The 16,117-nt window shown below is 42.9% G+C and overlaps 1 protein-coding gene across 2 annotated transcripts in view; it reads right to left on the reverse strand.

Annotated features, from left to right (window-relative positions):
* The window catches only part of b3glcta (beta 3-glucosyltransferase a), a 233,346-nt gene that overhangs the window by 178,758 nt on the left and 38,471 nt on the right, over positions 1-16,117 (reverse strand). The gene's annotated exons all lie outside the window — the stretch shown is intronic.

Genomic DNA, 16,117 nt, shown 5'->3' on the forward strand with positions numbered 1-16,117 from the left:
TGAGGAATTCACATGGTACCATTCACTACAGTGTTCAATTCCTGATTCTTGCTACCTTTTACTTAGATATTGGATGAAAGTTTTCTTGTGGAAGTGATCACTGACACTGTAACAGAATAGAATTTATAACATAAAATTCAAGTGCATAACAATCACCGTTTTTCACCTTCACAACATTGTCTGTCTTGTCCACAATCTCAGTCCTATTGTCACTGAAATCATAATCCAGGTCTTCTTTGCACTAGGTTTGATTATTTTGCGGTCTTTGTTAACCTTGTGAATTCTACCTGTCACATGGAAATTCCACCGCCATCATCCTATTCACACCCCTCTCTCTTTCAATCTTTATCGACTCCCATTCCAGAATTTATTGATTTCAAAATCTAAAACACCATCTACAAATCCTTCCGTGGTTCCACTTCTTCTACCTTTGCAATCTCCTTCGGCCTCATATTCCAGCAGCACCCCAATTCTTCTGGCTCTGGCCTCCTTTGCAACCCCCACTCCAACTTTGGCAGTGAAGCCTTCTGGCTTGGCTTCCACGTTGTGGAAGGCTCTCCATGAACCTTTCCACTTTGCTATCCCCCTCTTCTTAAAAAATCTTCCCTTTCTGATCCTAATCTTCAATAGGCCTTGTCCCATCATGCCCAATTGCTTCTCTTATATCTGTGAACACTGAGATGTTTTATTACCTTCAGCCACTATAGAATCTGCAAATCATTGTCCAAGGGCAATAAAGCAAAAAGATAGAAAGTTTGAGTTAGGTATCTTGTCCACTTATGTAGATGGCCTTAAAATCCAATAAAAATTATAACTACAGTTTTTTAAAAATTCTTTCATTTAAGGGTTTATAGTGCAAAGACAATGCCTAGAAACAAGCTATGAGATGCAAGCTTCATTTATATTACTCCTGAGAAAACACCAAAAATTTATTCCTGGAATAAATTCTGTATTCCACTATTCCCCACTGACAGCCTTCTATATATTGAGCTTGTTCATGGTTTGGCACAAAAATCTTATATGGGCATGAACTAATGAAACTATTGTTAATCTGTCAATGTAATTCTAAGGTTTTATATCTGAACTAAGACACATACATTTCTACCTTCAATTAGGTTGTTTTGTCATACATAATGGGTATTAACGGTCATAACGGACCATTTTCTTTTAGAACATCATAGCAATTGGTTTTGTAATGATGAGTAGCTCAGTAACAGCAGCAAGTCCCTGAAGTTATCATGACCTGGGATCAAACATAAGTAAAAATTACAACCTTTAATAGAAAAGGTTTATGTGGTGCAGACTAAGAACTTGTATTCATTACAACAATTACAAGGCTATCTTGTTCTAACGGACTATTCATCCTGGTATTTTTTGTCCTTGTGTGTTATGATGAAGGAAATTATGAATTTGACAAAATCCTGTGAATTAAAACAATTCACTTGGGGTCAATATTAGAAACAGACCTTTATACAAGTTATTCCAGACATTCTTTGATGAGAATTTTAAATGAATTTACTAAACTGTGTTTGTCTCCCCAAAGATGCTGCCCGACCTGTTGAATACTTCCAGCACTTTGTTTTTATTCCAAGACTCTGTATCCTAATTTGCACCAAGCCTGTTCACCCATCGCCACTGTACTCGCTGAACTACATTGATTCCTGATCCACCGACACCACGATATTAAAATTCTCACCCTCATGTTCAGACCTCTTCGCGATCTCACTCCTCCATACATCTGGAACCTCATCCAGCCCTATGAGCCTTCATGAATTCTGCAATCCATCAAATCTTTTGGCCATCGTCCATTTTATTTGGCTTACCATTGGCAGCCGTCCCCTTAAATTGTCTAGGCACTAAGTTCTGGAATTCTCTCCTTAACCTATTCAACTTCTCTCATCTCCTTTAAGATGTTCCTTAAAAGCATCTCTCTTTGACCAATCTATGCTAATGTATCCTTCTTTAGCTCTGTGTCAATTTTTTGTCTAATGACGTTTCCTGTGTTAAAGACACAATAGAATTTGGCTGAACTGTGATTCCCTCCTCAGTTCAATAGTTCACTAACCTTTATTTTCTAAATTCATACGTGAAAATTGGCCATTTGGAAAGGGTGCCTTAGATTTAGCATCAACTCATACACCAGCGTGAGTTGGTGCCTTCATCAGAGGAACGAAAAATTGGGAGAAAACTTGGGGAGCGAGGTGGATTTTTAAATAAAACTCCTGCAGCACCCTGAATTAAAGGGATTGATATCAGAAATCAAAGACAGCAGACTCTTCAATAACATCACCAAAAGACTTCAACTGCACAGAACTTCACAACATCATTGCCACCTATTGGTGATTTTAAGTCCTCAAAATAACAAACACAGTTACAACATTTGATACGGTACATATTAAAACTCAGGATACTGGGGGCATTACTAACTTCATATTAAATCCAAAAGCTTTGCAAAAAAGCAATTCAAAGGTAATTTGAATAAGTGTTAAAGGAACATTCCAGATAAAACACTACAATAACCTTAAACTTCAGCATTCACATCGCCTTCGTATTACTTTTGTGGCTGCGTATGGAAACACGATGTCCATATACACAAATCCTTAAAAGCCGGCAGGGCCGATTGGCTAAAAAGTATATGGGTTACTCTGGTTTATAAACAGAGGAATAAAATATAAAAGAAAAGAGATTGTGCCAGAATTTTATAAATCACTAGTTAGGCCTTAGATGGAGTATTACAGAACATTATGGGAAATGCACTTCAGGTAACATGAAAAGGCCTTAGAAAGAGTACAGAAGATGTTACCAGGAATGAGGAACTTCAGGTATAGGGACAGGTGGGAAAAGTCAGAACACGCTATTCAAGAAAGGACTGAGAGAAAACAGGGAACTGCCGGCCAGTTAGCCTGACATCAGTCATCAGAAAAATGCTGGAATCCAGTATTAAGGAAGTGGTAACAGGGCATGTAGAAAATCATAACACGATTGTTCACCATCAGGTTTTATGAAAGGAAATTGCCTTTGATAAATCTATTGGAGTTTTTGAGGATGTAGCTAGTAGGGTAGATAAAGGTGGAAATTAGCAGACGTAGCATATTTAGATTTTCAAAAGACATTCAATAAGGTGCCACATGAAAGGTTGTTGCACAAAACACAGCTCATGGGGTTGGGGGTGATTAATATATTAGCATGATTAGAGGATTGGTTAAGGGATAGCAAACAAAGAGTAGGAAGAAATTGGTCTTGTTGCGGTTAGCAGGCTGTTACAAGTGGTTTGCTGCAAGGTCAATGCTAGGGCTTTAGCGATTTACAATTTATATTAAAAATATAAATGAAGGGATGAGTGTGAATAATTGATGTTTGATGATGATACAAAGCTAGGTGGGGCAGCATGCTGTGAGCAAGACACAAAGCATCTGCAAAGGGATATCGATAGGTTAAGTGAGTGGGCAACAGATGGCAGATACAGTATACTGTGGGGGAATGTGGTTATCTACTTTGGTAGGAAGAATAGAAATACAGAATTTTTTAAAAATGGTGAGTTATTATTAAATATTGGTGTTCAGAAGAATTTAGGTACAATACACAGAAAGTTAACATACAGATACAGCAAGCAATTATGAAGGCAAATGTATGTTGGCCTTTATTGCAAGGGGATTGGAGTAAAGAGTAAGCTAGTGTTGCTGCAATGCACAGGGCTTTGGCTGGACCACACCTGGAGTACTGATAACAATATTGGTCTCTATACCTAAGGGAGGATATACTTGCCTTCAAGGGGGTACAATGAATGTTCACTAAGCAACTCGCACTGGGTTGAAAAGGTTATGCTATGAGGAGAGATTGAGTTGAATGGACCTACACTCAAGTTTAGAAGAATGAGGGCTGATCTTATTGAAAAATATAAGATCCTAAGAGGGTTTGACAAGGTGGGTGCTGAGGATGTTTCCTCTGGTTGGACAGTCAGAAGTAAGGGACATAGTCTCAGGAATGGGGCTGGCCATTTAGGGCTAAGATGAGGAGCCTTCTTCACTAAAAGGGTTGTGAATCTTTAAGCACTCAGATTTCTGGGGTATAGGATAGTTATTGAATCTATTCAAGGCTGAGATCAATAGATTTTTGTGAGATTCTTAAGGGATATGGGGAGGAGGCGGAAAAGTGGAGTTGAGGTTCCAAATTAGCCAAAATCTTACTGAATGGTGCAGCAAGTTTGAGGGGCAATATGGCCTACTCCTGTCTGCATTTCTTATGTTTTACATACTGTTCTTGACTGTCCAGCTGAGAACAGAGTGTTGAGGTGACCTAGTAGAGGCTTTCAAGATGGTGGGTGGTTTTGACAAAGCAGATAAAAAGAAAAATTACTCCCTTGTGAGTAGGTCATTAAGTAGAGGTTATGGATTCAACATCATTGGCAAAATATCTGGAGAAGAGACAAGGATAAATATTTTCACTTACAGAATTGCCAGGATCTGGAACATTCCAAACATTCCATTCAACATGGTGGTGGAATGATTCCATAAATAATGTTGAAACGGAGTTGAACAGGTGCATGAGGATGAAGAACTTACAGGTTTATAGACAAAAAGCAGGAGTAAGATGAAGCCCTGTGGCTACTTCAAAGATCCAGCACAGGCACAACGGGCTAAATGGCCTCCTTCAATGCTGCACATTTCCATGATTTTATTTATATTTTGTCATTTAATATTGGGCCCAGACCTTCTGCCTCCACTAAAAACCAAACTAAGTAATCAAAAGTGATGCATCAAGCTCGGACTTGTAAAGGCTAAAGTTTACAGATAAAATTAGATGGAATATGCCCCATTGAGTTTCTATTACGCACAACGTGCAAATTAGTTTTGACCAGCAACTTTTGCCTTCACCACCAAGATGAGCTCGTCAGAAACAAATACACACAGCCCTGGAGACTCAGTGCAGTGGTGGAATGGAAAGTTGGCGTGGATCCCACTGGCCAGAGGAACAGGGTGTCATGCCAGATCGTCCGCTTTTCACCTAATTATGTATGCATAAACGAGAAGCATGTCATATCGCGTAGTGGGGTGGGCCGGGATTTGTCCACCCAACCGTTGTAAAGGCTGCTATATTTAAACCGCACTCTCACACACATTCACTCTCTGCAGGCCAGGACTTGTTGTGGCAAGCATCAGAATGGTCCTGAGAAGAGGAAAGTGCTGTGTCCCAAAGCTCTCCAGGTTTGTAAACAAAAAATAAAAGTTAGGTTCTATCAAGCCGGGTTCCACCCTGGGATTTGAGTTGTCCAGTAGTAACATCAGCTGGGATCATAACACAAGTTTTAGAGCAGGCTCGGGGTCACCATCTGCTCAGCACAGATTCTGGGCCACAGCAGGCGGAGGCAGCGACAGCCAAGGTCACCGACATTCGGAGGACTACTGGAGGCCAGGCTCCCGCTGAGTCTGAGCCTGATCATGAGCCTCTGGGATCGGCCCTCAGAGAGATGTTGGTGCTTCAAAGGCAGGCAGGGTTGTCAGAGGCCGTCAGAAGATTCAAACAAAACATGGAGGAGTCCGACCATGTTCTGTCGATGTCGTGGCGCCAACATGTCAGTGCATCAAGGTCACCATTGGAAGGATGGTGACCGCCATGGAGACCTTGGTCCAGCAGTTTGTGCCGGATGTGTGCTCGGTCCTGCACACCATCGCTATAGCCATGAGTGCGATCCGTCAGTGGTTAGATCTGAGGGGGCCAGGGCGCCTCGTTCTCCCTCCAGGAGCCTCTTCTCCTCAAGGAGTCAGGGAGGGGCCCTCAGGTACCCACAGGGAGAAGGGGCATCAGTCGGACACCCCAAAGCTCTCCACCCAGGACTCTCCAAGGCTGTCCAGCCACTCCAAATCCCCTCTGCCTGTGACCCCAGCAACTCCAGCTGCTCCAGCCAAGGAGAATGCAGCTGCCCCACAGCAGGAGACACAAAGGCGGCCAGGACCCTCCAGGCCTTGGGTCTCCAGAGGATGCCTGCCAAGGTCAACACAGACAACAGAGCATAGCAGTCAGCAGGCTGCCTTTACCTCTGTGCAGATGTCAGGGAAGCACCTAGACATAGTGGTTAGAAAAATTAAGAAATACTGCATGCACAAAATTGGCACGGGTGATCACTCACTGTATATACTTTGCACATCTGTAAATATATTTTGCTTATCTGAAAGTCTCATCTGTGAATGGCTCTTCTATCTGGTGCAAAATGCCCCAAGGTCATTCAAGTGTAACAGATGCATCCCCTCCTCACTTATCTCCCAACGTGTCCCTCAAGTCTATGGTGTTTCACACAGTGAGTCGCCTTTCTGTCCACAGCAGCAACATGAACAAAGCCAGTTGCTCATTCGCAATGCTGGTTCGGCAATGTATATGTAAGACTTGCATCAGAGCATCATATCACGTGGCCTCACGAGGATAGATTTTGCTGTTTGGTTTATTCTCCTGATGCTGCTGCACTGAAGACTGGTCTATGTTGATCTTATAGGTTTTAATAGTCACCCGCACTGGAGTCACTCTAACTTGGGGCATCTTTCGATGGCCTCCATGTAATGTCTGTCAGGCTTGGGTGTGGGTTGCATTTCAAGTAATAGTCAGGGACCTTAGGTGCTCATGGCAGCCTGTAACATGATATCATGACTGTGTGCATGGCTTGACATCACCCCCATAATAGCTCCCACTCTCCACCTGCATAGTGCAGAGCTACGGACCTAGCTAGCACTTGGTGACTCTAGAAGTGTCTACTAGGCGGCCATGACTACGCAAGATCAGAGGTGGGTGTCTAGGCTCCTGATGCCAGACTATTAAGTGGGAGGATGCTGCTTTGGACCTGAAGGTTTGGCTAACGTGGCTTGACATAATCCCTGAGCTAGCTCTCAGATAGGCAATCAACATGGTTATCTGGTTGTGACAATGCATTCAGTGTATCTGAAACAGCTGGAATGAAAATGTGGAGGCCTCAAATGGGATCAGAGCAAAGCTCCACTACAGCTGATGTGTGGACTTTATTATTAACTAAATTACTGAGTAATGCCTAAATACAGGGTTGACATTTACTGGGCCACCTCACACCTTGATGCCAAAAGCAATGCTGGAAGTGAATTTGGGAAGCTCCAGACCAAGGCTGGGTCATGATCGCTGGTCAATGATCAGAGGATGGTGCTGCTGAAGCTCCCACTGTGCACACAAAGGTGACCTGACTCGCAAGCTCACATCCATGACTGAGTGTGACGGATCACAGCGTCCTAAAGAATGATCTCATGCTGGAGATTCTGTATGAGGACGAGGCCAGAACATTATTCTTGCATGCGGGACGGCCTGTGGAGAGATGCCGCAGTCCAGATTCAGATCAGCCCTCAGGTGTCCAGACGAGAACCAGTGATAGAGGATTGTCGTCCTCGAAGTGCCTTGCAACATTCCAAGCATACTGCCATGAGTGTACTGAGGTTTGCAGTGCTGCTCCTGCCTCTTGAAAGCTGCTACAAGCAGTGAAATGTTGGTGCAATGCTTGAAAAGAGTACACCATGTATAATTTCTTCATATGTGCGCTGGAGTTCTTAGCCCATACCAGAATGGCCACATGCCCCAGAAGCTGCGTCGTCTTCCAAGGATGAGGCCATCGTCATGCAAGATTGTGACCACTCATTCTGAGATTGATGTCCTTCATTGAGGGTACCTCGCATAGACCTGCATAATCTGCTTTTGGTGGTCACAGATCAGCTGCACGTTGAGAGAGTGGAAGCCTTTTCTATTGATGAATTAGAGTGGCTGCTGCCAGGGAGCTCTTAAAGCCACAGTCGATGGCACCCTGCACCCGTGGGAAGCCGGAGGTCGCTGCAAATCTGACTGCTCTGGCAGTCTGGCTGGCTTCATCCAGGGAAAACTGGACGTAATCGTGTGCCTTACTGAATAGGGCATCAGCGACCTCTCGGATGTATTAATGAGCGGAGGATTGTGACATACCACAGAGGTCCCCTGTGAAGCCATGGAATGAGCCGCTCGCAAAAATAGAGTGCGGTGGTCACCTTTAGAGCCACCAGTAAGAGATGGCCTCCCAGGCCGTGTAGTGTCATATCTTCCTGAAGAATGTGGCAGATGTGAGCCACCATATCCCTTGACAAGCAAAGGCACCTTGGACACTGTCTCTCGCTCATTTACAAGTAGGAGAGGCATCTTTGGTACACCCTGGGTAGTGCCAAATGCCTTCTTGGAATTGGTCTCTTTGCTTCAGCTTCTGAATCATGATGGTCCATGTTCCTCAGGGAGAGGCTCTTCCCTTTGCCCTGCCTGATGGCAATGGACCCTTCTCCTCAGTTGCACAAGAGCCATGAAAAGCTTTTCCTGCTGCCTCTATTCTGCATTCCTCCTCATTTCTGTGGAAAAATTGAACAGAGACATGATTGAACATGACCCTGCAATGATCACTTTCCATCGCCAAACTAGGGAGTCACTGTGAAGCCCTTGGGTTGCCCTCATTCCAGGGATTCCATCCCCAGATCCTCCCTTGCAGCTGTCGCAGAGCCTTAAGGGTCACTGGAAGCTGAACCACCACCGCCTAACCCCCGTCCCCACTCCAGCTATGACAGCGCTTTCACAAAGGGAGTTGGATCTAGATGAGTTCAGCCAGGCGCCATCAGCCTCAGTCAGGGCACTGTCAGGCTGCCTCAGTTGGAGTAGACTAGAGCACAGCCTTGCACTTATGTAATGACTGTAATCATTGAGACGTGTAAAGCCTGAACCTCTCAGATGCAATGTGTAGAGATCTTTGGAGCATTTTGCATATATATTTTAGCCGTGGCCCCTTTACAATTGGATCCTTCTGACCTTTGCGCACTCTTATGAGGGGGACAAATGGTCATCCAAATCCAATCAACACTTGGCCCCAAGCCGTAATGGATTCTCGCAAGATTGCACACCACAAGTTAAGGTGCCCAAATCCTTCAATTGGCAATTGCACCTTCCTAACATGTCTCAGTTGAGCCTTGCTCTCCATGTCTTGACACGGAAAATATTAGGTTGCCCCTTCCATCGGCCCAAAAGTGCATTAGTTGATTCCTCCCACAAGATCTCAGACCCCTCCCCGGTGATTTTTTTTCCTAGATTACTTTTCAACCTGCATCATTCCATCAGTTGTCAAAAGGGTGCTGCCCCACTTCTATTATGAGACCAGCTTCCAACACAATCCACCCCCCCGCCCCCCCACCTCCCCCCCCCCCCGCCACCACCTCCAACCATGACCATCCAAGTACCTCCTATTGCCCTGGAAGAGCATCAAGTGCAAGTTTCCCTCCCTCTGATCACTCTCCTGTCTCCCCCTCTAATCCTGGAGCCCATCATGATTTTTCTGAACATCCCCATCTTCCTCCCTGAACCATTTTCTGTTGATGTCCCGATGCTCCATGTCGACCTGACCCCTCCCCACCTTGAGACTCTATGCATAGTGACTGACTGAGACTACCCCCACCATGAGACCATCGAGTGCCGACCTCTTACTTACCTGCCCCCCATTTACAGGCTGCAGATGCATCCCCTGACTATGACTGTGTCATCTGCAGCCCATTACCAAGCCACCAACCCCCAGAATCAATATGTATGAGGGGCTGACCACTCCCTGCACACTATGTTGTGCATGACTGAAACAGAACAGACAAGCCATCCCCCTTTCTGGACTGGGACCAGGGCATATGCACTATGCACAACCTTGTAGCACATTGCAGCTCCAGGATTGCCTTTGCGTTCTCCCAACTATATGGTGTTCAGAGCCCCAGGAGCATCTCTGCTTTCTGGCCCTGACTATATGGTGCGCACAGCTTCAGGGCTGCCTCAGACTTTCACCTCCTCTTCCTTCTGCCTCTTCAACCCCTACCAATCATGTGTCTCTGTCCACCCCTTCCTTCCTGTGCTCCAGTCAACACCTCCACACCCGAGTCATGTGTCTCTGTCCAAAGCTTCCCTTCTCTGTCTAGTCTCAATCCCACGCCCAGGTTAAGCGTGTCTCTTCCAGCCTCTTCCCTTGCCTCTGTCTAGTCTCAACACCCCAGCCCCCACCCCCGCCCCAGTCAAGCGTAAGCCTTACAACCTTCCCCCGTCTTCCCGCTGGTCTTGCCCAAGCAGCTTTGGCATTGAGTAGAAGCAGCCACGAACGTAGCGCAGTGAAAGGTGGGCAAACGCTGCATTCACAAACCTCGAAAGCGTGATTGAAGTGCAGTTCGCCAGGTGCATGCTTGTTATAGCTGATCAGGATTCACAACAGTCGAATTAACCACCGGTGTGGCCATTCGATTTGGAGTGGGGGGCGTGATTCTGGCGAGCTGGGTTTTTAATGACCATTCATGAGATGCAAAGGCATGCAAGTGCAGTTCATGACAAGGCGCGGTGGGCAACCTGACCCACGATGAAAATTGGGAGTAGAAAATTATGCTGGCAGGACCGGAAAATTCCACCCATATTTTCACCCACAATCAACTAGAGCAACACCATTGTGACATTTAATTCTTGTTTTTAATGGGCTTTAGTTATGATTGGCTTCACGATATTTAATCAAAGAGCCTTTCACTCTATTCGCATCAGAAAAATATCCTGTAATTTAACGCTATATCTTACACACACACAATGATCATTAAGGAATTCAAGACGTCTCTTGGTCTCTCTCAGAAATTCCAGCTTCAATCTATTACTTACGCCTTCCAAATATAACTAATAATTTTCTGCATCACTTATCCAGTATATTCCAATAACACTTACAATACATCTCAATTAACAATACAAAATTGGGAAAGGGGAAGCTGCATAAGTTATGAACATGAACGTTTATTTACATCTTGATCTAGATTTTCCTGTAAAAGCTTTGGCATTACTACAACATAAGGCAGATTTGTCCCATTTCTTTGGGGAAATTCACAAAATTATCGCATAACTAGGGTCATAGATAGGGCTTTAAACTAAATAGTGGGGGGAAGGGTTCAGTTGTATGGAAATATAAAAAAATCAAAGTTTAAGGAGAGGGTAAGAGTGCAGGTTAGTGATGAGGCTGATTGCTATCAAAAAGTGAAAGGAAGGGACGGAGTGTGTGAATGACATATTGCACCAAAGAATCATATAAGAGGGAAAATTGACAATAGGGCAAACTTAAAAGGCTTTGTATCTGAATGCACGTAGCATTCGGAATAAAACTAATGAGTTAACAGCGCAAATAGAGATACATAGGTATGATTTGGTGGTGATTACTGAGACGTGGTCACAGGGAGAACAAGTTTGGGAGTTGAATATCCAAGGGTACTCAGTGTTTCGGAAGGATAGGCAGGAAAGAAAAGGAGGTGGTGTAGCTTTGTTAGTAAAGGAAGAGATCAGTGCTGTACTGAGGAATGATATAGGCACTGGAAAGCAAGACATGGAGTCAGTCTGGGTAGAAATAAGAAATAGCAAGGGAAAGAAGTCCCTGGTAGTTTAGCAGTAGGGCACAGTATAAACCAGGAAATACTGGGAACATGTAAGAAAGGCACGGCAATAATCATGGGTGATTTTAATATGCATATATAAGTAAAATATATCCCAATGAGGAAGAAAGATGGTAAGAGGGGGAAAAAGCATCCATGGCTAAGCAAGGAAGTTAAAGATAACTTAAAGGCAAAAACTAAGGCATACCAAATTGCAAAGGTCAGTGTCAGGCTGGAAGATTGGGAAACTTTTAAAGATCAACAAAGGGTTACTAAAAAAATACTAAAAAGAGCAAAGGTGAATTATGAAAGAAAACTAGCGCAAAATGCAAAAACTGATAGCAAAAGCTTCTACAAGTATATAAAAGGAAAGAGAGTAGCTAAAGTGAATGTTGGTCCCTTAGAGGACGAGACTGGGGGGTTAATAGTGGGGTACGCAGAAATGGCAGAGACGCTTAATCAATATTTTGCCTCAGTTTTCACAGTGGAGGACACTAGTACTACCCCAATAGTAACAGGTAGTGCAGAGGATATAGAAAAGGAGGAACTTAGAACAATCACCATCATTAGAGAAAAAGTACTGAGCAAACTATTGGAATTAAAGGGTGACAAGTCCCCAGGACCTGATGGCCTACATCCCAGGGTCTTAAAGGAAGTGGCAGCAGAGATAGTGGATGCATTGGCTATAATATTCCAAAATTCCCTTGGTTCTGGAAAGGTTCCAGTGGATTGGAAAAATGCTAATACAACGCCCTTATTCAAAAAGGGGGGAGGCAGAAAGTAGTAAGCTATAGACCAGTTAGTTTAACGTCTGTCATTGGGAAATTGTTGGAATCCATTATTAAGAAGTAGTAATGGGGCATTTGGAAAGTCAAAATGCAATCCATCAGAGTCAGCATGGTTTTATGAAGAGTAAATCATGTTTGACTAATTTGCTAGAGTTCTTTGAAGATGTGACAAGCAAAGTGGATAATGGGGATCCTGTAGATGTAGTATATCTGGACTTCCAGAAGGCCTTTGATAAGATACCACACAAAAGATTAATACATAAGGTAAGATCACACGGAGTTACGGGTAATATATTATCTTGGATAGAGGATTGGCTAACCAACAGAAAGCAGAGAGTCGGGATAAATGGATCTTTTTCTGGATGGCAAGCTGTAACTAGTGGGGTGCCACAGGGTTCAGTCCTTGGGCCCCAACTATTTACAATCTATATTAATGTCTTGGATTCAGGGATAGAAGGTACTATAGCTAAATTTGCAGATGACACCAAAATAGGTGGGAAAGTAAGTTGCAATGAAGAAATAAGAAATTTACACATGGATATGGACAGGTTAGGTGAATGGGCCAAAGTTTGGCAGATGGAGTTTAATGTGGATAAGTGTGAGGTTATCCATTTTGGTCAGAAGAATAAAAAGGCAACTTATTATTTAAATGGAGAGAAACTTCAGAATGTTTCAGTGCAGAGGGATCTGGGTGTCCTCGTGCATGAATCGCTGAAAGCTAGTATGCATGTACAGCAGGTAATAAAGAAAGCAAATGGAATTTGGCATTTATTGCTAAAGAAATAGAGTATAAAAATAGGGAAGTGTTGTTGCGACTGTACAAGGCATTGGTGAGACCGCGCCTGGAGTACTGTGCACAGTTTTGGTCCCCTTACTTGAGGAAGGATGTAGTTGCATTGGAGGCAGTTCAGAGGAGGTTCACTAGATTGATTCCAGAGATGTGGGGCTGGTCTTATGAGGAGAGACTGAGCAGTTTAGGCCTATACTCGCAAGAGTTTAGAAGGATGAGAGGAGATCTAGTTGAGGTATATAAGATGCTAAAGGGGATAGACAAAGTAGATGTGGAGTGGATGTTTCCCCTTGTGGGGCATTCTAGAACGAGAGGCCATAGTTTTAGGCTAAGGGGTGGTAGATTTAAATCAGAGATGAGGAGGAATTACTTTTCTCAAAGGGTCGTGAATCTGTGGAATTCACTACCTCAGAGTGCAGTGGGTGCCATGACGCTGAATAAGTTTAAGGAGGAGATAGACAGATTTTTAATTAGTAATGGGTTGAAAGGTTATGTGGAGAGGGCAGGAAATTGGAGTTGAGGCCGAAATGAGATCAGCCATGATTGTAATGAATGGCGGGGTAGGCTCGAGGGGCTGAGTTGCCTACTCCTGCTCCTAGTTCTTATGTTCTTATGTTTATGCCAGTTTTATGCTGAAACATGCCAGATGTGAATTTCCTTGATTGTTTGTGCCACCTCCCCTGCTGAAACCCTCTGCTGCTTACCCCCACTGCACCCCACCCTCCCATGCAACAAACTAGCTCAAATAGGTTTCCTAGATTTATGCAAAAGAAATACTGGAATAGATTTACAAGCAAAAATACAGGTGTAGCATGGTACAAGCTCACCTGATGTGAGCACAACTGAGATTTCTGGGGGTTGATAGGGATTTCCTTTTTTAAAAAATAATTCTCCTTGAGATCTGCACCGTACATAATCATAGTGCTGTCAGTCCTCAGTGTACCCAAACTATTTCGGAATTGCCTCCAGCATAGCAATTGAGCACTGCAACAAATTCAGGTATAAGTTTTAAGTAGCAAGGTGCAGAAACTAGTGTAAATTTCGACATCATTCTACGTAATTGCAATCCAGAAATTTCCGGTCTCCAATTTATAACTAGCTTCACTTCTAAAATGTATATAAATAAATATGCTCAACTAATTATTTTGTTAGCTTAAGATAATTTTAGATCAGTGTTCTGCGGGTCATGAAAACAAATTGTTTTTTGACAATGTTCCTTCTAATTTCCCTTTGCTGTGAGGTGCCTTTAAGATTACTGTGTGTGGCTGCGCATGCACACATCTTAAAGGGAACGCTGCTTGAATGCAGCCTGCTTGTCCCTCAAGTTTTTTTTTATTCATTCGCAGGATGTGGGCTTCTCTGGCTGGGCCAGCATTTATTGCCAATCCCTAGTTGCCCTTGAGAAGATGGTGGTGAGCTGCCTTCTTGAACCGCTGCAGTCCATGTGGTGTAGGTACACCCAAACAGTGCTGTAAGGAAGGGAGTTCCAGGATTTTGACCCAGCAACAGTGAAGGAACGACAATATATTGCTAAGTCAGGATGGTGAGTGACTTGGAGGGGAACTTCCAGGTGGTGGAGTTCCCATCTAAGTGACACATTCCTATTTGCTGCACAGTCACAGGTGCATACAGCTTTAAACTGGTACAAAAATTTATACATTACATATAATATTTATTCAACTTAGATAAAAGGGTATTCAATTCATTGTGCATTTTAGACCAGGATCTTCACAATGTTTTTGGTTCTGTATTATTAGTTAGCTCTCTCCCAAGTTCTCAAATATTTGTGCAAGTCAGAATTGGTTTTATTCAATCTAACAAGGAGTGATTTCCTCATTTTAATCTGGTTAAGATTTACCATTATTTGTAATTCATTTTTGTCAAAAAATTTAATTCCTGAGGAACAAAATATTTTTCACATCCTTCACATCATTAGCTTACATCCCCAGGTAGGATACAATACATATTTGATATATAAATTAGCTTGTAGTCCTTGGCTTAATGCTGTACATATTTGACTCATACAAAATCTCTATGTATCCCAATGCCTGACTTCAGAAATACAGCCCTTACTGTAATAATGCAGATTTTCTACTTTCGAAATAAACCATCCTTCTGGCCTCTGCAAGTTTGAATGCCATTCATGCAGAATTATGGGCTGGTTTTTGCTGTCAATTTATGTGCATAAAAACAGGTTTAGAATTACATAAAACCATGTTATTTGGTACTGTTGTAGTAAGTTTACCAGGAGATGTTCATCCTATTAATCTGGGCTAAATTGAAACCCAGGTGCTAGAGGTGGACTAAGAGTACCCTTAATCAAAGCACCAGTTAGTCCATTATAATCACGCACTGTGTTTATAAAAGACACATTGAAGCACTGTGAAGCCTATTTTTGTCCAAATCAACATTTCAAAATTCCAAAGGCTTACACAGTTGCAGTAACAGGCTCTGTCTCCACTCAGGCAGAGTAGATTAACTTCATGTTGTCACTTCATAGGTTTCTACTTGTTCTCTTTGCTATAGTTTAAATATATTGATATATATTCTAAAATATTATGGTCATTCTTCATGAAATATAGGCCAAGTCCATAAATTTGCATTTTGAGACCTGTAATATGCTGGGAAATGTGTTTTTGAATCCAGTATCAATGGAGAAATCAAATGTTACTGGGAACGAAATTGGTTAATGTCAGTAGTGCAAAGTGGCCTATTGGTGATATGGCAGTCCACCTTACACCACACTCAACTTTCCATTGACTTTAACAAAGAAGAAAATTGGGCACAGTGTAAAATGGTCTGCTGATTCACTATCGGCCCATTTTGCTCTACTTTGCTCTCATTATGTTCACATGCTTTGGGCTTTAATCATCATTATAAAACAAACCAATGCCATTTCCTGACTTTAAGAAGTTATCTGAGCTTCAGGACATTTTAGCACACATACAGCACAACAAAAAAAGATGCTATTGAAAATCAGCTTACTGTTATCCTGACATCTCTAAACTAAAATGCCAATTTCAGATGATTAAAAAGACAGAGACATCAGTCTTTTCAGTTGTAAGGTTTTATGATTGAAACAACCTAAATGTGAATTTCCAAGC

The sequence above is a fragment of the Cetorhinus maximus genome, chromosome 7, assembly GCF_964194155.1.
Source record: "Cetorhinus maximus chromosome 7, sCetMax3.hap1.1, whole genome shotgun sequence".
NCBI classification, from domain to species: domain Eukaryota; kingdom Metazoa; phylum Chordata; class Chondrichthyes; order Lamniformes; family Cetorhinidae; genus Cetorhinus; species Cetorhinus maximus.